Raw genomic sequence first — 19,148 nt, forward strand, 5'->3', positions numbered from 1 at the left:
TCACTGAAACTCACTGAAATTCACCAAAAGTCACTGAAGCACACTAAAGCAACTACAACCTCCACAAACACATACGCGCACTAGCGTTAGTGTTGTTGCATCTAGTCTTTACGCAGGGATTTTATGTCAGCTGGGTATTGTAGTCCAGTAGATTTTTTATACCATTCAATTCAGTAGCTTGTCCTCTTTCATTGGACTACAAACATGGCCGTGTCAGAATTTGAAGTAATAGTGCCTGCACGTTTTCAGCCCTTCAGCGGCCCATCGGGTTTAACCACTGCAGTACTGTTAACCTGCTAGCATCTTTGCTTATCTAAACACAGTTTTCATTTCTGTCCAATGCGAGACAATTACCAACCCCTATAAAGGAGAGGTTCTGCTTCTCAGTTCAATTCAATTCAGTTTCCACTGACCACTTCCTGTTATGCAACAAATACACTATGATTCAATGTTGAGCTAATGCCACAGCCACAAAGTCAATCAAGGATTGTTTTTTGAAGACGTTTCGCCACTTCCCCAAGTGTCTTCTTCAGTTCTGCTACTTTTCTGGTTGGGAATCCGAGTTTTATGTGTTCAGGACCTCTGTGGGTGGATCTTGCAGGAGCTCACATGACTACGATCCCTATAGGACCAAAAAAACAAAAAACAAATATGTCTGGAGCCACAAAAAATTAAAAGCCTTATATAAGCCTTATAATAAAGGCAACACATGCTGTATGTATCTATATTAGCTATATTAGCCTACTATCAAAATGACTAAGTTGGCTACAAATACATAATGAACCTTCATGATTACATGTTTATTTTCCCTGCAGCGCATCCTGTAGGGAATGACGCACCACGTGACTGCTCTGTTGTACGACAACTCCATTACAATATTAATGAATTATGTTTCATTGCTTTGATGAAATTAAAGAAATGCAATGAAGAAATCCGATTTTTGATGTCATTTTTATTTTGAGGATTTGAAAAAACAACAACAAAATGGAACGTGCATAACGTGCCCCTTATCTGGGCAACAAACAGAGTGCAATAAAACGCAGCCTGCATTTATAAAAATAAAACAGCAGCCTTTTGAAAAGGTAAAGTATATAAAATCTAATTCATACAGTTTAAGTTTGATTTCTGTGCAAATACCAAGCAAGTCAGTGCAAGGGTAAAACAAAGCAGCATCCTCTTCTCTTTTGGCACGCAACCAACGCAGCTATCCTCGGACCTGAGCAACAAAACACAATAATATCCCTAAGTGTCATTCCACATATATACTGATGAAAATCAGAAATCACTTTATAGAAACAGCCACTTCGTTACTAAATATGTGCGTATGACAGGATTGTGTTCTTACGTTTAATGTGACGTCTGTTTTCGGACATCAATGGTCAGCTTCTCAACATCGGGCATTTAAGATGTAACTTTAATCTTGACGCAGGACTGCAAGCTCTCATCTGTGAGGCGGGTGCGATATTTTGATTTGATGTAGTTCATGTTTGGAGATGCAATCCACTTCTTAAATCTATTTTTGCGCTGCTCTAATTTCTCCAGAAGTAATGCAATCGCACTTTTTCTCTCACTCCCAACTGGGCACTCGGCTGCAAATGTAACATGCCTTCCCTGGAAATGTCTTTCCACTGGCTTAGGAAGTGGAAAGACATTTTCCACTGGCTTCCACTTCTACTCTTTTTGTTATTTGACAACTTCTCGCTACAGAGCAAACATTCAGGCAATCCTTCCGCATTGGCAATGAATGCAAATGATTCGGTCCTTTGGGATCCATGGCCCATCACACAGCCACCGGTTTGTTTACAACAGCCACCTGCCTGGCATCCCGCCCTGCTGATAGAAACGTGTATCGCAGGCTATGACGCAAATCTTCGTTGACAGAAATGTTGAAATTGAATATTTATTCTAAACATTTTTACAGCATTGGAAAACGTTAAGAATGTTTGTGTCATGTTTGTCCTCCTACAGAAACCATATTAAAACAAAAAATTATATTTCCCTCCCCCATCTTTTTCCATTTTCAAACATTTTTGAAAAAGCTCCAGGGAGCCACTAGGACAGCGCTAAAGAGCTACATGCGGCTCTAGAGCCGCGGGTTACCGACCCCTGCTATAGTTGGTTAATGGCCAGTTAACGACCAGAAACTCTGGGATGAAGGGACAGGGTTGTGATCAGGTGAGAGCTGTTGCCTCACTAGTTGACGGCCCATCGTTAGAGTTTGAGTGGGAGTGAAGTCTGCTAGGAAGAGTTGTAAACAGGTGAGAGCTGATGCCTCAGCCCTCCCCCTCTGTTTAGAGAGGGTTTTTCCAATTTCACATAGACGCTTCTTTGACTCCTCTTTCATACCATCTGTCCTCCCTGTCTAGGATTTGGACATTATTATCCTCAAAGGAATGACCACTGTCTTTGAGGTGGAGGTGAACTGCTGAGTCTTGTCCTGAGGAGGTGGCTCTCCTGTGCTGTGCCATCCTTCTGCGTAGTGGTTGTTTGGTTTCACCAATATAGAGTGGCGAAACGGCTAGAATGAAAAGCATTCCAGAATGAAAGAAAGCATTCCCAAATGAAAGGCAGAAATCTAGAATGAGAGGCAGCATTCTGGAATAGACATCCATCCACCCATTCCAGAATGATAGGCAGGATTCCGGAATGGTAGACAAAATTCTGGAATTAAACCCCTAACCCGACAGTGACCTGTGATGTCATCCGATTGGAGCCAGAGACTGACCCTCCTTAAGAGCAACAGTGGCAAGAAAAAACAGGAAGAACCCCTGAAAGTTTTGTCCAACGTCTCAGCTGTTACCTTTAATATTATCATAACAGATGAAATCATTCAATTGGATTTTGTGGTCTGGGTTAGATCAGTCAGCGTTTTAAATGAAAACTTATTTCTCCTCCAGAGGAGGAACTGTCAGGAGAGGGATTTGAACCCACGCCTCCAGTGGAGACTGCGACCTGAACGCCAGCTGGCGAAGGATCGTCCGTACAATGTTGGAAAATGTTGGACAAGAGAGCCAATCACAAGCCTTCAATTGCTGGAGGTGCGCCCAATCAGCTAGCGGATTTCTTCCCCACTGTCCAACATTTCCAACATTTGACCAATCACGGTGGACAAATGTTGGAGCAGAGAATCAGTATGGCGCATACTGGTCATCATTCATTCTGCACTAGCTAGCGAGAAAAACAGTCGGTACGGTAATTAAACACTTGCTACAGCGCCGTGTGACACTAGTTTACGTTTGTGTGTCATGTAAACTCTTGTACTGTGTTGACGTTTTTATAGATTTGTTGAGCTACGGCCGTTACACAAAGTGGATTTTGTTTTGCCACTCGGTGCTTACTAATGTTATTTAAGGTGCAGTGTTTAAACACCAAACCTGAGAATCAAAGTATTTCCACCCACGTTTAAGCACTACCGCATAAGTAATGTTTTTATTTAGATTTGATGGTGTATTGCCATATAGAAATGTCTTCCTGTAAATAAACATTGTCCCTTAATGCCTATTACCTATAGAGAAAGGCCGCTCAAGGCGACGGCATTCTTTGTAATATTTTATTTTATATTGTTGTGAGGACAGCGGGGGTCGGGTGATCTATTTTGCCAGCTGACATGCTGTGGGTGAAAGGAGAGAGACGTGAAGGACAGCGGTGGCAGACAGGTGAAGGAAAACGGGAAACTGGGGAGAGTAAGAGGGACCCGTGATGCGAAAAAAAAAATACGGACAATAACCATTTGTTTTTATGGACAAGGATCGCCCAGGGAGAGAGAGGATCCCGTGTGGGGTTCACCAGGAGGAGTTTTTTGTTTGTTTGCCTGTTACTTTTTGATCGGGACTGAAGGGACATTTATTTGTAAATATGGGTCGGATTACAGCGTTATTTGGGATGTAAGAAAATATGATTTTGAGTTAATAAACCCGAAACAGTCTCATTTCATGTGTCTGTGGTCTGTGTTATGCAACAAGGGTAAATAGAGTACAACACAGGAGAGTCCCTGCTTAATAGCAACACTCCGTTTACTTTAGGCAGACTATTAAAACGTTTATCCATATGTCCATTTGTAAAAATGATGCCAAAAATGTAGCAGATGCAGATCAACACTAGCATTCCTGTGGTCGCCGGTTCGAATCCAAGCTGTGGTCCAAAGTAAAATCCTAAGTATTTCAAAAGTTTGAAATACGTACATAAATTAGATATGTTTCCACAGCTTTCCTTTCTTTTTTCATTTTTCCCTTTTTCCCCTCTTTTTCCTCTTCTTTTCTTCTCCCCCCTTCTTCCCCATCTTAGACGGATGAATGTTCCCCAGCTTGAACGCAGCGCCTTGGACCGCTCGGCCATCCTGACATGAAAAGCGTGCTGTCCACAACAAGTTTGGAACAGAGGTCAGTATTCCGTAACAGAAGTCAGCAAGACAGCATTCTGGAATGAAAAGCATTCCAGAATAAAAGAAAGTATTCCCAAATGAAAGGCAGAAATCTAGAATGAGTGGCAGCATACCATAATAGACATCCACCCACTCCAGAATAATAGGCAGGATTAAGGAATGGTAGACAAAATTCCGGAGTTAAACCCCTAACCCGACAGCGGCCTGTGACGTCATGGAAGTCAGCATTCCGACATGGAAGGCAACATTCCGGGACAAAAGTCAGCAAGACAGCATTCTGGAATGAAAAGCATTCCAGATTGAAAGGCAGAAATCTAGAACGAGCGGCAGCATACCAGAATAGACATCCATCCATGCCAGAATGGTAGACAGGATTCCAGAATGGTAGACAAAATTCCGGACTTAAATCCCTAACCTGACAGCAGCCTGTGACGTCATCCAATCAGAGCCAGAGACTGAACCTCCTTAGGGGCAACAGTGGCAAGAAAAAACAGGAAGAACCCCTGTAGGTTTGGTGTAATGTCTCATCATATCAGATGAAATCATCCAATTGGCTTATGTGGTCTGGGTTAGAATCTAAGTCAGTCAATGTTTTAAATGATTACTTATTTCCCCTCCAGAGGAAATAAACAGAACTGTCAGGAGTGGGATTTGAACCCACGCCTCCAGTGGAGACTGCGACCTGAACGCCAGCTGGCGAAGGATCGTCCGTACAATGTTGGAAAATGTTGGACACAAGAGCCAATCACAAGCCTTCAATTGCTGGAGGTGCGCCCAATCAGCTAGCGGATTTCTTCCCCACTGTCCAACATTTCCAACATTTGACCAATCACGGTGGACAAATGTTGGAGCAGAGAATCAGTATGGCGCATACCGGTCGGCATTCATTCTGCACTAGCTAGCGAGAAAAACAGTCGGTACGGTAATGAAACACTTGCTACAGCGCCGTGTGACACTAGTTTAAGTTTGTGTGTCATGTAAACTCTTGTGCTGTGTTGACGTTTTTATAGATTGATAGATTTGTTGAGTTACGGCCGTTACACAAAGTGGATTTTGTTTTTGCCACTCGGTGCTTACTAATGTTATTTAAGGTGCAGTGTTTTAAACCTGAGAATCAAAGTATTTCCACCCACGTTGTAGCACTACCACATAAGTAATTGTTTTATTTAGATTTTTATGGTGTATTGCCATATAGAAATGTCTTCCTGTAAATAAACATTGTCCCTTAATGCTGCTTAAAGCTACGGCATTCTTTGTAATATTTTATTTTATATTGTTGTGGTGTGTGGTGTGTCAGAGGACAGCGGGGGTCGGGTGATCTATTTTGCCAGCTGACATGCTGTGGGTGAAAGGAGAGAGACGTGAAGGACAGCGGTGGCAGACAGGAGAAGGAAAACGGGGAGAGTAAGAGGGACCCGTGATTCGAAAAAAAAAAATACGGACAATAACCATTTGTTTTTATGGACAAGGATCGCCCAGGGAGAGAGAGGATCCCGTGTGGGGTTCACCAGGAGGAGTTTTTTGTTTGTTCGTCTGTTTGCCTGTTACTTTTTGATCGGGACTGAAGGGACATTTATTTGTAAATATGGGTCGGATTACAGCGTTATTTGGGATGTAAGAAAATATGATTTTGAGTTAATAAACCCGAAACAGTCTCATTTCAAGTGTCTGTGGCCTGTATTATGCAACAAGGGTAAATAGAGTACAACACGGGAGAGTCCCTGCTTAATAGCAAAACTCCGTTTACTTTAGGCAGACTGTTAAAACGTTTATCCATATGTCCATTTGTAAAAATGATGCCAAAAATGTAGCAGATGCAGATCAACACTAGCATTCCTGTGGTCGCCGGTTCGAATCCAAGCTGTGGTCCAAAGTAAAATCCTAAAAGTGTCAATTTGAGTTTCTGCATCCTGAAATACGTACATAAATTAGATATGTTTCCACAGCGTTCCTTTCTTTTTTCATTTTTCCCTTTTCCCCTCTTTTTCCTCTTCTTTTCTTCTCCCCCCTTCTTCCCCCTTCTCCCCCATCTTAGACGGACGAATGTTCCCCAGCTTGAACGCAGCGCCTTGGACCGCTCGGCCATCCTGACATGAAAAGTGTGCTGTCCACAACAAGTTTGGAAAATCTCAAGGATGAACACTTAATAAACAATCTGAAATCTTCACTGACACTGATGTGGACAGACTCAGAGTGTGTCTGTCTATGCTATCTCAACAAGTCTTGAGCCAGAGATGAGATTTTTCATCTGGTCACCACATGATGAATCATTCTGACTATTGTAGTACCTTGAGATCTGCCTTTCCCAGGTGTTTTGTCCTTAAGGTGAAGCAGTCTCTGCCTCAGGGTGAAACTGGGTTTGAAATGTGCTGGGACGTTTTATCCTTTGCCTCCTCACTGCACACCAGTTGCTCTCGGTCCAGCGTTTTTAAAATGATAGTTTTTGGAAGTGTCAGATGGACTGTGCCAGGGTTTGGTCCTCAGACAGTCAATATAAATGGCAGCACTCTGACTGGTCAAGATGACCTTTTTCATAGAGCTCGTTGTTAACACATCAGACTTGTTAAGTGTAAACGATGGAGGGGCATAAAGTGATCTTGGAGATGAAAAGAACCGTTGTTGGCAGGATTCGAACCTGCGCGGGGAAACCCCAATGGATTTCTAGTCCATCGCCTTAACCACTCGGCCACAACAACCGGCAAAAGGTAACGATGAAGAGTCTGACGACCCAGGTTGGTTCTGTCCATGAGTGCATGGTCTTGTCCAGTTTGTCCTGTCCAGTTTGGTGTTGGTGCTCCTTTACTTGTTTTCCATTTCATTCGCAGGTTTGATTGTTCACACCTGTGATCAGTCATCAGCCAATCCTGCTGCAGCTTCCATCTAGTATATGTGTCCAATGGAAGCTGAGCAACATGTCAGCTACACACATAGAAACACTACACATAGTTTGTCATATAAATAACATGGATTGAATCATGTTGTACAGTCAATGGAAACAAAAAGCACTGAGAGTGGTGCTGGTAGTGCAGCAGTGGATGGAGGCTGAAGTGCTGCCACCTAGTGTCAATATTTGGTATTAACTCTGACTACATATTCCACCTTTAACTCTCTGCCATATATACTGTGCCATGTGTGAAGTGATGATAACATGTGAATGTGAATTTATTGTAAAGAACTTTACTTATTATCCCTGTTATAAGTGAGCAGTGTGTGTGTGTGTTTGATGGAGTGTGTAATGTCTGCTCAGTGTTACTGATGCTGCTGTGTGTGATCTGAAAACTGATCAAACTGTGATGTGTCTGATGCTGACAGAAGAATCAGAGGTCAGACAGTCGGATCCTCCTCTGTGACACCTTTAACATCATATCAGAAATCTCTGTCTGCTTCTGGTACATGCAGCTGATCACCAGCAGGGGGCTCACTGCTTTGCTGTCACTCAGGGGGCCTGTTCTGTCTGCCACTGGGATATGATGAGGTGAACTTCAGAGTTTGAATGGATTTCATTTGTCATGTGTTTATGATCATTTTATGAATCAGTTCAAATAAAGGAGACTCACTGAAGTCACAGTTTAGTGTTTTAATACTTATACACACTTATTTTGAAGCTGCTATCAACTTGATGAGTCTTCCTGTTGAAGCACGAGGCAGGACGTGTGTCAGAACATCCATGAACTGAGTAGATTAAGAGGAGAAGCTGATGTGTCACAGCTGCTGGTTGTGTTCTTTCAGTGTCTCCATCTTGATGAAATGAGGCGTTTTACTTCCTCCAAGTAGAGTGGACCTGGCTCACAGAGTGCTGCTGCTGTTTCTGTCTCTCTGTGAGCAGCATGTTAAACAGCAGGCTCTGAATAGTGACGTCATGATGTCACAGTCACATCAGTCTAATCTCCCAATCGGAGAGAGAGCTGTCATCAACAGCAGGAAGTGCAGGAAGCTCATGGTGTGCAGGCCTCTGATGTGTGGAGGCTTGTAGCAGCCAACAAGAAGGGAGTTTGTAAAAGTTCTCTGTAACTTTAAATGTGAGGATTCAGAAAGAACTTAGATCAGATATGTGCAGCACTTGTGCAACAGATACTCCAACAGTGACAGCTCTTCTGAAGAAAGCCTGAGGAGCTGAGACCTGGATGAGACACTGATACAGCTTTGCTCTGCTGACAGGAAGGATGAAGGCTGACCACACACACACACACACACATAACACACACAGACACACACGCACATACATAACACAAACATATAGACACACACACGCTCTTACAGACACACCACACAAACATACATACAGAAACACACACATAACACATTCTTACACACACACACACACATATAGACGCATGTGTTGTCTTTTAAGTTCAACAGTAAAAACTATGGACAGAGCTTCCGTGACATCACCCGTTTGTTCGGTGGGAGGCTCCGGGACACTCTGATCGCTGCCATGTTGGCAGCGTTGTGTCCGCCAAAACTCAAACTCACGGACAAAGAGGGGTAGCACTAGCTGAGTTTAGGGGGGGGCGGGCAAGAAACTCGTGCTGTGATATGGCAACCGTCTGTCGCTCAAGCGCCAACGCTCATAATTATGCGTAATTTTAAGTCTGAATACAATCCCACAGCAGCTCATCAACAAACTGAACCAGCTGGGGCTGAACTCCTTGCTGTGCAACTGGCTGCTGGACTTCCTCACCGGGAGACCTCAGACAGTGCGGGTCGGCAGAAACACATCCAGCACCATCACAATGAACACCGGGACTCCCCAAGGATGTGTGCTGAGCCCCCTCCTCTTCACTCTGCTGACCCATGACTGCACGTTAAAGTTTGTGGACGACATCTCCAGTGGAGATGAAACAAACTACAGGAATGAGATGCACCTTCTGGCCGAGTGGTGCAGAGACCACAACCTCTCCCTCAATGTGGAGATAACTGGGATAATTTGTATATCGGCTCGAAGGAACACTAGTTAGCTTTCTGATGGTGTCACTCTTAAAACTGAACACCAAACCGTTTTGCCTGTAGATCCAGTTATTTGGCAAGAGTGCTGGTCATTCTTCCATTAAGACATCATGTAAAACCAAAAACAGAGAAGCAGAGCAGCCATATTGTGTAACTCACCACCATCTCCACATCTTTGACATCACACACATAAAAATTATACTGTGTTTAGAGCAACTTCTTGTGATTCTGACGGTGTTCTTATTTTTGGTATGAAGGCTTCGGTTTGGACAAAAAGAGAAGTTGTTCGGAGGGTGCAACCCCCATTAAAATACATGGGATCTGCCCTGACAGGAGTGAAAGGAGAATCACACAGGTGTCTTAATTAGGGTACTCATTACTCTCTCATTACTCAGGAAACTAGAACAAGTATTAGGGAGTGCTCTCAAGTGCTCTCTAAGCAAAATAAAAAATAGCTTGGTTTCTATGGTGACCCCACAGGCTGCAACAAAACACCACTACAGGTGCTGGTCATATAATTAGAATATCATCACAAGGTTGATTTATTTCAGTAATTCCATTCAAAAGGTGAAAGCTGTATAATGCAAACATTCATTCCACACAGACTGAAATATTTCAAGTGTTTATTTCTTTTAATTTTGATGGTTATAACGGACAACCAATGAAAACCCACATTCAGTATCTCAGGAAATGAGAATATGTGAAAAGGTTCAATATTGAAGACACCTGGAGCCACTCTAACCAGATAATGAACTCAAAACACCTGCAAAGCCCTTTAAATGGTCTCAGTCTAGTTCTGTAGGCTGCACAATCACGGGAAGACTGCTGACTTGACAGTTGCCCAAAAGACGACCATTGACACCTTGCACAAGGAGGGCAAGACGCAAAGAGGCTGGCTGTTCACAGAGCTCTGTCCAAGCACATTAACAGAGAGGGAAGGGGAGTACAAGCAAGAGGGAGTACAAAGTGTTCTGCCCAAACAGGGACTTGAACCCTGGACCCTCAGATTAAAAGTCTGATGCTTCCAATACTTCACTAGTACACTTCATGTAGTGCAGTGAGTCCTGATTGACTTGCAATTGACCCTTTATACAAGGGGGATTAGCTCAAATGGTAGAGCGCTCGCTTAGCATGTGAGAGGTAGCGGGATCGATGCCTGCATCCTCCAGCCTGCATTTTAGGAGGGAGGGTGTAGCTGGATGGATGAGGATGGATGGATAATGTAGTGGACTCCCACCCAGCAGATCAAGTCCCAGAGGTTACAGCATCATTTATTAGCTGAGTTTCCCCTCAGGGAAGCTGCTGTTTACAAGCTGTTTACAGAGAGAAGCAAGAAAACAACAGTCAGCATCATCTTCCATAAAAACACATGACAATAACATGTGAGACAGAGAGTTTATGATCAGTGCTCCCCCTGCTGGTTAGGACATATGATGACATTTTAAATGTACCAGTCAAAAGTCACTCAGTGGTTTGTCTTTGTTTTTATGACTTTCTACATTGTAGATTCATCCTGAAGACATCAGAGCTATGAAGGAACACATGTGGAATATGTTTGATGTTTGACATTCTTCCAAGCAGCCAGCTTTTGCTTTGATGACAGCTTTGCACACTCTTTGCATTCTCTCAATCTGAACTGAACCACCAATGCTGTGCAATGCTGACATCTAGTGGTGGAATTGCAGGCTGCAGCTTCCTCATTCCAAAATCAATCCTCCTCCACATAAAGTCAGAAGCGGAGCGGCTGTTCAAAATAAAGGAGGAAGCACACACTCTGCAGGCTGCAAGGAAAGGAGCAGAGGACAAAACAAGAGAGGGAAGAGTCTGTGACACAGCTCAGCCTCATCTTACTGCACCACTGTTTGTCTTTTTCACATTGTATCACAGAACACTTTTAGAGACGCAGGCTTCACGTCACTACAGCCTCCTTCATGCTGCAGCCTGAATGTTCACTGAGTCGCTCTGCGTACAAACGTCTGCTAAATGAGTTACAAACGTCAATATAATGACGTGATATAAAACGTAAACGTATAAAAACGTGAATGAAGCTGTAAAGTAGCTTGTTAGCTCATGCAGCAACAGTGTGTAGCTGCTATGCTAATGCTACTTTAGCTTGTTTAGCATTAAGCTAAGTGCTGCTGTTACAACTTACTGTTAGAGTTAATGAGCTCTAAACCACAGCAGGAAAAACTAATGTATGTATTTAGTCTAGTTAGTGTTTATTAATGCTCAGGTGTTTCTCTGTAAAGGACAAGCTAGTGAATTATTGTCATATAGTTGTGTTATTTTATGGCTTTTTTAAATGTTTTTCATCAGGTGCTGTGCTTAAACACCTGTCTGTGTCTCCTCATGAAGATGCCACAGCCTCCACAGATGAAGGTATAATCTGGATTATTTACAGTGTTAGTTATCAGGCTGATCATTATGGTCTTATACCACACAGGTCATGTGGAGCCCTGTGAGGAAACTCCAGAGGACGTCCCAGCAGCAGTCCAACACCTGAGAGCCTCCACTCCTTCCTCTACTCCTCCAGCACCTGACCTGGTAACAGAGGAAGGTCCAAGGTGTCCAGGTCTCACTGATGATCCTGCACTGTGGACAAACTTAATAATAACAATACTAGTCATCATATCTTGTGTTGTCAGTGGTGGAGGAAGTACTGATGTTTAGTACTTAAGTGAAAGTACAATTACCCAGCCAAATATATACTCAAGTAAAAGTAGATGTGCTACATCAATGATCCTACTTAACCAAAGTCGTAAGTACTTACTTTCAATTTCCAAGAGTTTAAAACAAGGCAACGGGACTCAAGGATTGTTTTTTTTAACTTGGGGATACATAAAAAATACATGAAAAATTACCTATGTACAGTAACAAAGTACAAATACTTAGTTACTTTCCACCACTGTGGACAGTCTTCAGAGAGTACATATTTCTATGATGTATTTTGATTGTTTTTTATGTTTGATTATTTGTTATGTTTCCTTAAGATAATATTTTCATATGTGTGTTCCACATTATTTAAATAAAAGGTTGCTTATATAATCATCACTGTACATGTCTTTGTGTTTGGGGCGGCATTTCTATAGAATCTAGTAGCCCGTAGGGCCCCAGTGTTACCTTCTTGCCTAGGGCCCCTATAGTGTCAAGCAACGGCTCTGTCAGCGTCCGTATGCAAATGAGTCAGCACAGCGTAACTCTCTGTCTAAAAGCTGAGATGTGAGGGTCCGAGCGTACGTCACTGCAGCTCAGAGCACAACAAGAAAAACACACAGGCGCGGCATGTGAAACAGAAAATTGTACATACACATTTCAAATTGTTATGCAGAATAACGTGTGAGTAACAAACCGCTGCATCTGTATTATGTGATTATTGCGAGCTACAGCGCTATATGCAGCGAGTAATCAAACTATATACAAAGTTGTTCCTTCACAACAATAAAGTTCAACTTAACTCACTGTTTTGCTCCTGTTACCTTTTTATTTACGTACTGGTATGTTTTAGCGTAGCATGCGCCTTATAATACGATGTGCCTTGTGTATGTGCTGAGGACAGAAATAGACCCTGTAACAGACACTGCGCCTTATAAATCTGATGGTCGCGAAAATACGGTACTCACGCTGGCTCCATCTGGTGGACCATTTGTATATTACTACAGGTTTCATAGTAGGCCCTTCTCATAGAATTATTATGTAGCTCCCTCTGGTGGACACTATATATATATATACTCACGCTGGCTCCCTCTGGTGGACCATTTGTATATTACTACAGGTTTCATAAGCTGTGTCCCAATTAAGGGACACATTTTAAGGCCACGTACGTCACAACGCTGCGCAAAGGCTGGGTCCTTCAAATGCGTCCTCCAAATGCGTCCTCCTTTTGCCTGAATTTGGAGGATCTACTTTTTGTCCAATAGTACAATGACGGACCAAGCGAGCGGCAGCGGCACCAGCACCGGCAGGAGTGCCGGTTGTTGTGGCCGAGTGGTTAAGGCGATGGACTAGAAATCCATTGGGGTTTCCCCGCGCAGGTTCGAATCCTGCCAACAACGGTTCTTTTCATCTCCAAGATCACTTTATGCCCCTCCATCGTTTACACTTAACAAGTCTGATGTGTTAACAACGAGCTCTATGAAAAAGTTCATCTTGACCAGTCAGAGTGCTGCCATTTATATTGACTGTCTGAGGACCAAACCCTGGCACAGTCCATCTGACACTTCCAAAAACTATCATTTTAAAAACGCTGGACCGAGAGCAACTGGTGTGCAGTGAGGAGGCAAAGGATAAAACGTCCCAGCACATTTCAAACCCAGTTTCACCCTGAGGCAGAGACTGCTTCACCTTAAGGACAAAACACCTAGGGAAGGCAGATCTCAAGGTACTACAATAGTCAGAATGATTCATCATGTGGTGACCAGATGAAAAATCTCATCTCTGGCTCAAGACTTGAGACTTGTTGAGATAGCATAGACAGACACACTCTCAGTCTGTCCACATCAGTGTCAGGATGGCCGAGCGGTCCAAGGCGCTGCGTTCAAGCTGGGGAACATTCTAAGATGGGGAAGAAGGGGGGAGAAGGGGGGAGAAGAAAAGAAGAGGAAAAAGAGGGGAAAAGGGAAAAATGAAAAAAGAAAGGAAAGTTGTGGAAACATATCTAATTTATGTACGTATTTCAAACTTTTGAAATACTTAGGATTTTACTTTGGACCACAGCTTGGATTCGAACCGGCAACCACAGGAATGCTAGTGTTGATCTGCATCTGCTACATTTTTGGCATCATTTTTACAAATGGACATATGGATAAACGTTTTAACAGTCTGCCTAAAGTAAACGGAGTGTTACTATTAAGCAGGGACTCTCCCGTGTTGTACTCTATTTACCTTTGTTGCATAACACAGACCACAGACACATGAAATGAGACTGTTTCGGGTTTATTAACTCAAAATCATATTTTCTTACATCCCAAATAACGCTGTAATCCGACCCATATTTACAAATAAATGTCCCTTCAGTCCCAATCAAAAAGTAACAGGCAAACAGACGAACAAACAAAAAACTCCTCCTGGTGAACCCCACGCGGGATCCTCTCTCTCCCTGGGCGATCCTTGTCCATAAAAAAATGGTTATTGTCCGTATTTTTTTTTCGCATCACGGGTCCCTCTTACTCTCCCCGTTTTCCCGTTTTCCTTCACCTGTCTGCCACCGCTGTCCTTGGCGTCTCTCCTCCCCTGATGACAGTCCTTCGTCTCCTTTCACCCACAGCATGTCAGCTGGCAAAATAGATCACCCGACCCCCGCTGTCCTCACAACAATATAAAATAAAATATTACAAAGAATGCCGTTGCCTTGAGTGGCCTTTCTCTATAGGTAATAGGCATTAAGGGACAATGTTTATTTACAGGAAGACATTTCTATATGGCAATACACCATAAAATCTAAATAAAAACATTACTTATGTGGTAGTGCTTAAACGTGGGTGGAAATACTTTGATTCTCAGGTTTAAAACACTGCACCTTAAATAACATTAGTAAGCACCGAGTGGCAAAACAAAATCCACTTTGTGTAACGGCCGTAACTCAACAAATCTATAAAAACGTCAACACAGTACAAGAGTTTACATGACACACAAACATAAACTAGTGTCACACGGCACTGTAGCAAGTGTTTAATTACCGTACCGACTGTTTTTCTCGCTAGCTAGTGCAGAATGAATGACGACCGGTATGCGCCATACTGATTCTCTGCTCCAACATTTGTCCACCGTGATTGGTCAAATGTTGGAAATGTTGGACAGTGGGGAAGAAATCCGCTAGCTGATTGGGCGCACCTCCAGCAATTGAAGGCTTGTGATTGGCTCTTGTGTCCAACATTTTCCAACATTGTACGGACGATCCTTCGCCAGCTGGCGTTCAGGTTGCAGTCTCCACTGGAGGCGTGGGTTCAAATCCCACTCCTGACAGTTCTGTTTATTTCCTCTGGAGGGGAAATAAGTAATCATTTAAGACATTGACTGACTTAGATTCTAACCCAGACCACAGAAGCCAATTGGATGATTTCCTCTGATATGATGAGACATTACACCAAACCTACAGGGGTTCTTCCTGTTTTTTCTTGCCACTGTTGCCCTTAAGGAGGTTCAGTCTCTGGCTCTGATTGGATGACGTCACAGGCTGCTGTCAGGTTAGGGATTTAAGTCCGGAATTTTGTCTACCATTCTGGAATCCTGTCTACCATTCTGGCATGGATGGATGTCTATTCTGGTATGCTGCCGCTCGTTCTAGATTTCTGCCTTTCAATCTGGAATGATTTCTTTCAATCTGGAATGCTTTTCATTCCATAATGCTGTCTTGCTGACTTTTGTCCCGGAATGTTGCCTTCCATGTCGGAATGCTGACTTCCATGACGTCACAGGCCGCTGTCGGGTTAGGGGTTTAATTCCGGAATTTTATCTACCATTCCGGAATCCTGCCTATTATTCTGGAGTGGGTGGATGTCTATTATGGTATGCTGCCACTCATTCTAGATTTCTGCCTTTCATTTGGGAATACTTTCTTTTATTCTGGAATGCTTTTCATTCCAGAATGCTGTCTTGCTGACGTCTGTTCCGGAATACTGACCTCTGTTCCAGAATACTGACTGTTATTCGGGAATTCTGCCTATCCTTCCGGAATACTGATGTCTATTCTGATATGCTGCCACTTATTCTAGATTTCTGCCTTTCATTGCGGAATTTTGACTTTCATTCCGGAATGCTGTCTTGCATTCTGCAAATGTGCTCTTCATTCTGTTATGCCGATCTTTGTCCCGGAATGTTGCCTTCCATTCTGGAATGGTAACTTCCATTCCAGAATACTGGACCTCATCTCAAGGCATCACAATAGTCAGAATGATTCATTATGTGGTGACCATGAATGCAGATGAAAACTCTCATCTCTGGCTCAAGACTTGTTGAGATAGCACAGAGACACTCTCAGTCTGTCCACATCAGTGTCAGTGAAGATTTCAGATTGTTTAAATAGAGAAGCAAGAAAACAAGTCAGCCTTATCTTTCACAAAAACACATGACAATAACATGTGAGAAAGAGAGTTTTATGTTCAGTGCTCCCCCTGCTTGTTGGGACAATTGTAGAGCACCTTCCTAATAAAGTAAACAGCGTAGAATGGACAGTGAAGGCTTGTAGTCTCAAACGACCATGTGATCGTGAACACAGCCGGCTTGGAAGCAATTCAACTTGTGCCATGTTGGCACGTGAGTACTTGCTCAGCTGTCTGCAACTTTCTGTGATAGCTGTCTGTCAAATGGAGACTCTGGTCGGCGCAGATTAACCTGCGAATGAAATGGAAAACAAGTAAAGGAGCGCCAACACCAATCTGGACAGGACAAACTGGACAAGACCGTGCACTCATGGACAGAACCAACCTGGGTCGTCAGACTCTTCATCGTTACCTTTTGCCAGTTGTTGTGGCCGAGTGGTTAAGGCGATGGACTAGAAATCCATTGGGGTTTCCCTGCGCAGGTTCGAATCCTGCCAACAACGGTTCTTTTCATCTCCAAGATCACTTTATGCCCCTCCATCGTTTACACTTAACAGGTCTGATGTGTTAACAACAAGCTCTATGAAAAAGTTAATCTTGACCAGTCAGAGTGCTGCCATTTATATTGACTGTCTGAGGACCAAACCCTGGCACAGTCCATCTGACACTTCCAAAAACTATCATTTTAAAAAACGCTGGACCGAGAGCAACTGGTGTGCAATGAGGAGGCAAAGGATAAAACGTCCCAGCACATTTCAAACCCAGTTTCACCTTGAGGCAGAGACTGCTTCACCTTAAGGACAAAACACCTGGGAAAGGCAGATCTCAAGGTACTACAATAGTCAGAATGATTCATCATGTGGTGACCAGATGAAAAATCTGGCTCAAGACTTGTTGAGATAGCATAGACAGACACACTCTCAGTCTGTCCACATCAGTGTCAGTGAAGATTTCAGATTGTTTATTAAGTGTTCATCCTTGAGCTTTTCCAAACTTGTTGTGGACAGCACACTTTTCATGTCAGGATGGCCGAGCGGTCCAAGGCGCTGCGTTCAAGCTGGGGAACATTCGTCCGTCTAAGATGGGGAAGAAGGGGGGAGAAGGGGGGAAAAGAAAAGAAGAGAAAAGAAGAGGAAAAAGAGGGAAAAAGGGAAAAATGAAAAAAGAAAGGAAAGTTGTGGAAACATATCTAATTTATGTACGTATTTCAGGATGCAGAAACTCAAATTGACACTTTTAGGATTTTACTTTGGACCACAGCTTGGATTCGAACCGGCGACCACAGGAATGCTAGTGTTGATCTGCATCTGCTACATTTTTGGCATCATTTTTACAAATGGACATATGGATAAACGTTTTAACAGTCTGCCTAAAGTAAACGGAGTGTTACTATTAAGCAGGGACTCTCCTGTGTTGTACTCTATTTACCTTTGTTGCATAACACAGACCACAGACACATGAAATGAGACTGTTTCGGGTTTATTAACTCAAAATCATATTTTCTTACATCCCAAATAACGCTGTAATCCGACCCATATTTACAAATAAATGTCCCTTCAGTCCCGATCAAAAAGTAACAGGCAAACAGACGAACAAACAAAAAACTCCTCCTGGTGAACCCCACGCGGGATCCTCTCTCTCCCTGGGCGATCCTTGTCCATAAAAAAATGGTTATTGTCCGTATTTTTTTTTCGCATCACGGGTCCCTCTTACTCTCCCCGTTTTCCCCGTTTTCCTTCACCTGTCTGCCACCGCTGTCCTTGGCGTCTCTCCTCCCCTGATGACAGTCCTTCGTCTCCTTTCACTCACAGCATGTCAGCTGGCAAAATAGATCACCCGACCCCCGCTGTCCTCACAACAATATAAAATAAAATATTACAAAGAATGCCGTTGCCTTGAGCGGCCTTTCTCTATAGGTAATAGGCATTAAGGGACAATGTTTATTTACAGGAAGACATTTCTATATGGCAATACACCATAAAATCTAAATAAAAACATTACTTATGTGGTAGTGCTTAAACTTGGGTGGAAATACTTTGATTCTCAGGTTTAAAACACTGCACCTTAAATAACATTAGTAAGCACCGAGTGGCAAAACAAAATCCACTTTGTGTAACGGCCGTAACTCAACAAATTTATCAATCTATAAAAACGTCAACACAGTACCAGAGTTTACATGACACACAAACTTAAACTAGTGTCACACGGCGCTGTAGCAAGTGTTTAATTACCGTACCGACTGTTTTTCTCGCTAGCTAGTGCAGAATGAATGACGACCGGTATGCGCCATACTGATTCTCTGCTCCAACATTTGTCCACCGTGATTGGTCAAATGTTGGAAATGTTGGACAGTGGGGAAGAAATCCGCTAGCTGATTGGGTGCACCTCCAGCAATTGAAGGCTTGTGATTGGCTCTTGTGTCCAACATTTTCCAACATTGTACGGACGATCCTTCGCCAGCTGGAGTTCAAGCTGGGGAACATTCGTCCGTCTAAGATGGGGAAGAAGGGGGGAGAAGGGGGGAAAAGAAAAGAAGAGAAAAGAAGAGGAAAAAGAGGGAAAAAGGGAAAAATGAAAAAAGAAAGGAAAGTTGTGGAAACATATCTAATTTATGTACGTATTTCAGGATGCAGAAACTCAAATTGACACTTTTAGGATTTTACTTTGGACCACAGCTTGGATTCGAACCGGCGACCACAGGAATGCTAGTGTTGATCTGCATCTGCTACATTTTTGGCATCATTTTTACAAATGGACATATGGATAAACGTTTTAACAGTCTG

General features: G+C 43.0%; 3 non-coding genes across 3 annotated transcripts; 2 read left to right on the forward strand and 1 right to left on the reverse strand.

Annotated features, from left to right (window-relative positions):
* Positions 1-6,995: 6,995 nt before the first annotated feature.
* Positions 6,996-7,077, reverse strand: trnas-aga (transfer RNA serine (anticodon AGA)). The gene has a single exon. It is a non-coding gene; the product is annotated as a tRNA-Ser (tRNA).
* A 6,221-nt stretch (positions 7,078-13,298) lies between these two features.
* On the forward strand, positions 13,299-13,380 carry trnas-aga (transfer RNA serine (anticodon AGA)). The gene has a single exon. It is a non-coding gene; the product is annotated as a tRNA-Ser (tRNA).
* A 3,406-nt stretch (positions 13,381-16,786) lies between these two features.
* trnas-aga (transfer RNA serine (anticodon AGA)) lies at positions 16,787-16,868 on the forward strand. Its single transcript has one exon. It is a non-coding gene; the product is annotated as a tRNA-Ser (tRNA).
* Positions 16,869-19,148: the final 2,280 nt, after the last annotated feature.

This window comes from Parambassis ranga, unplaced genomic scaffold, assembly GCF_900634625.1.
Source record: "Parambassis ranga unplaced genomic scaffold, fParRan2.1 scaffold_27_arrow_ctg1, whole genome shotgun sequence".
NCBI lineage: Eukaryota > Metazoa > Chordata > Actinopteri > Ambassidae > Parambassis > Parambassis ranga.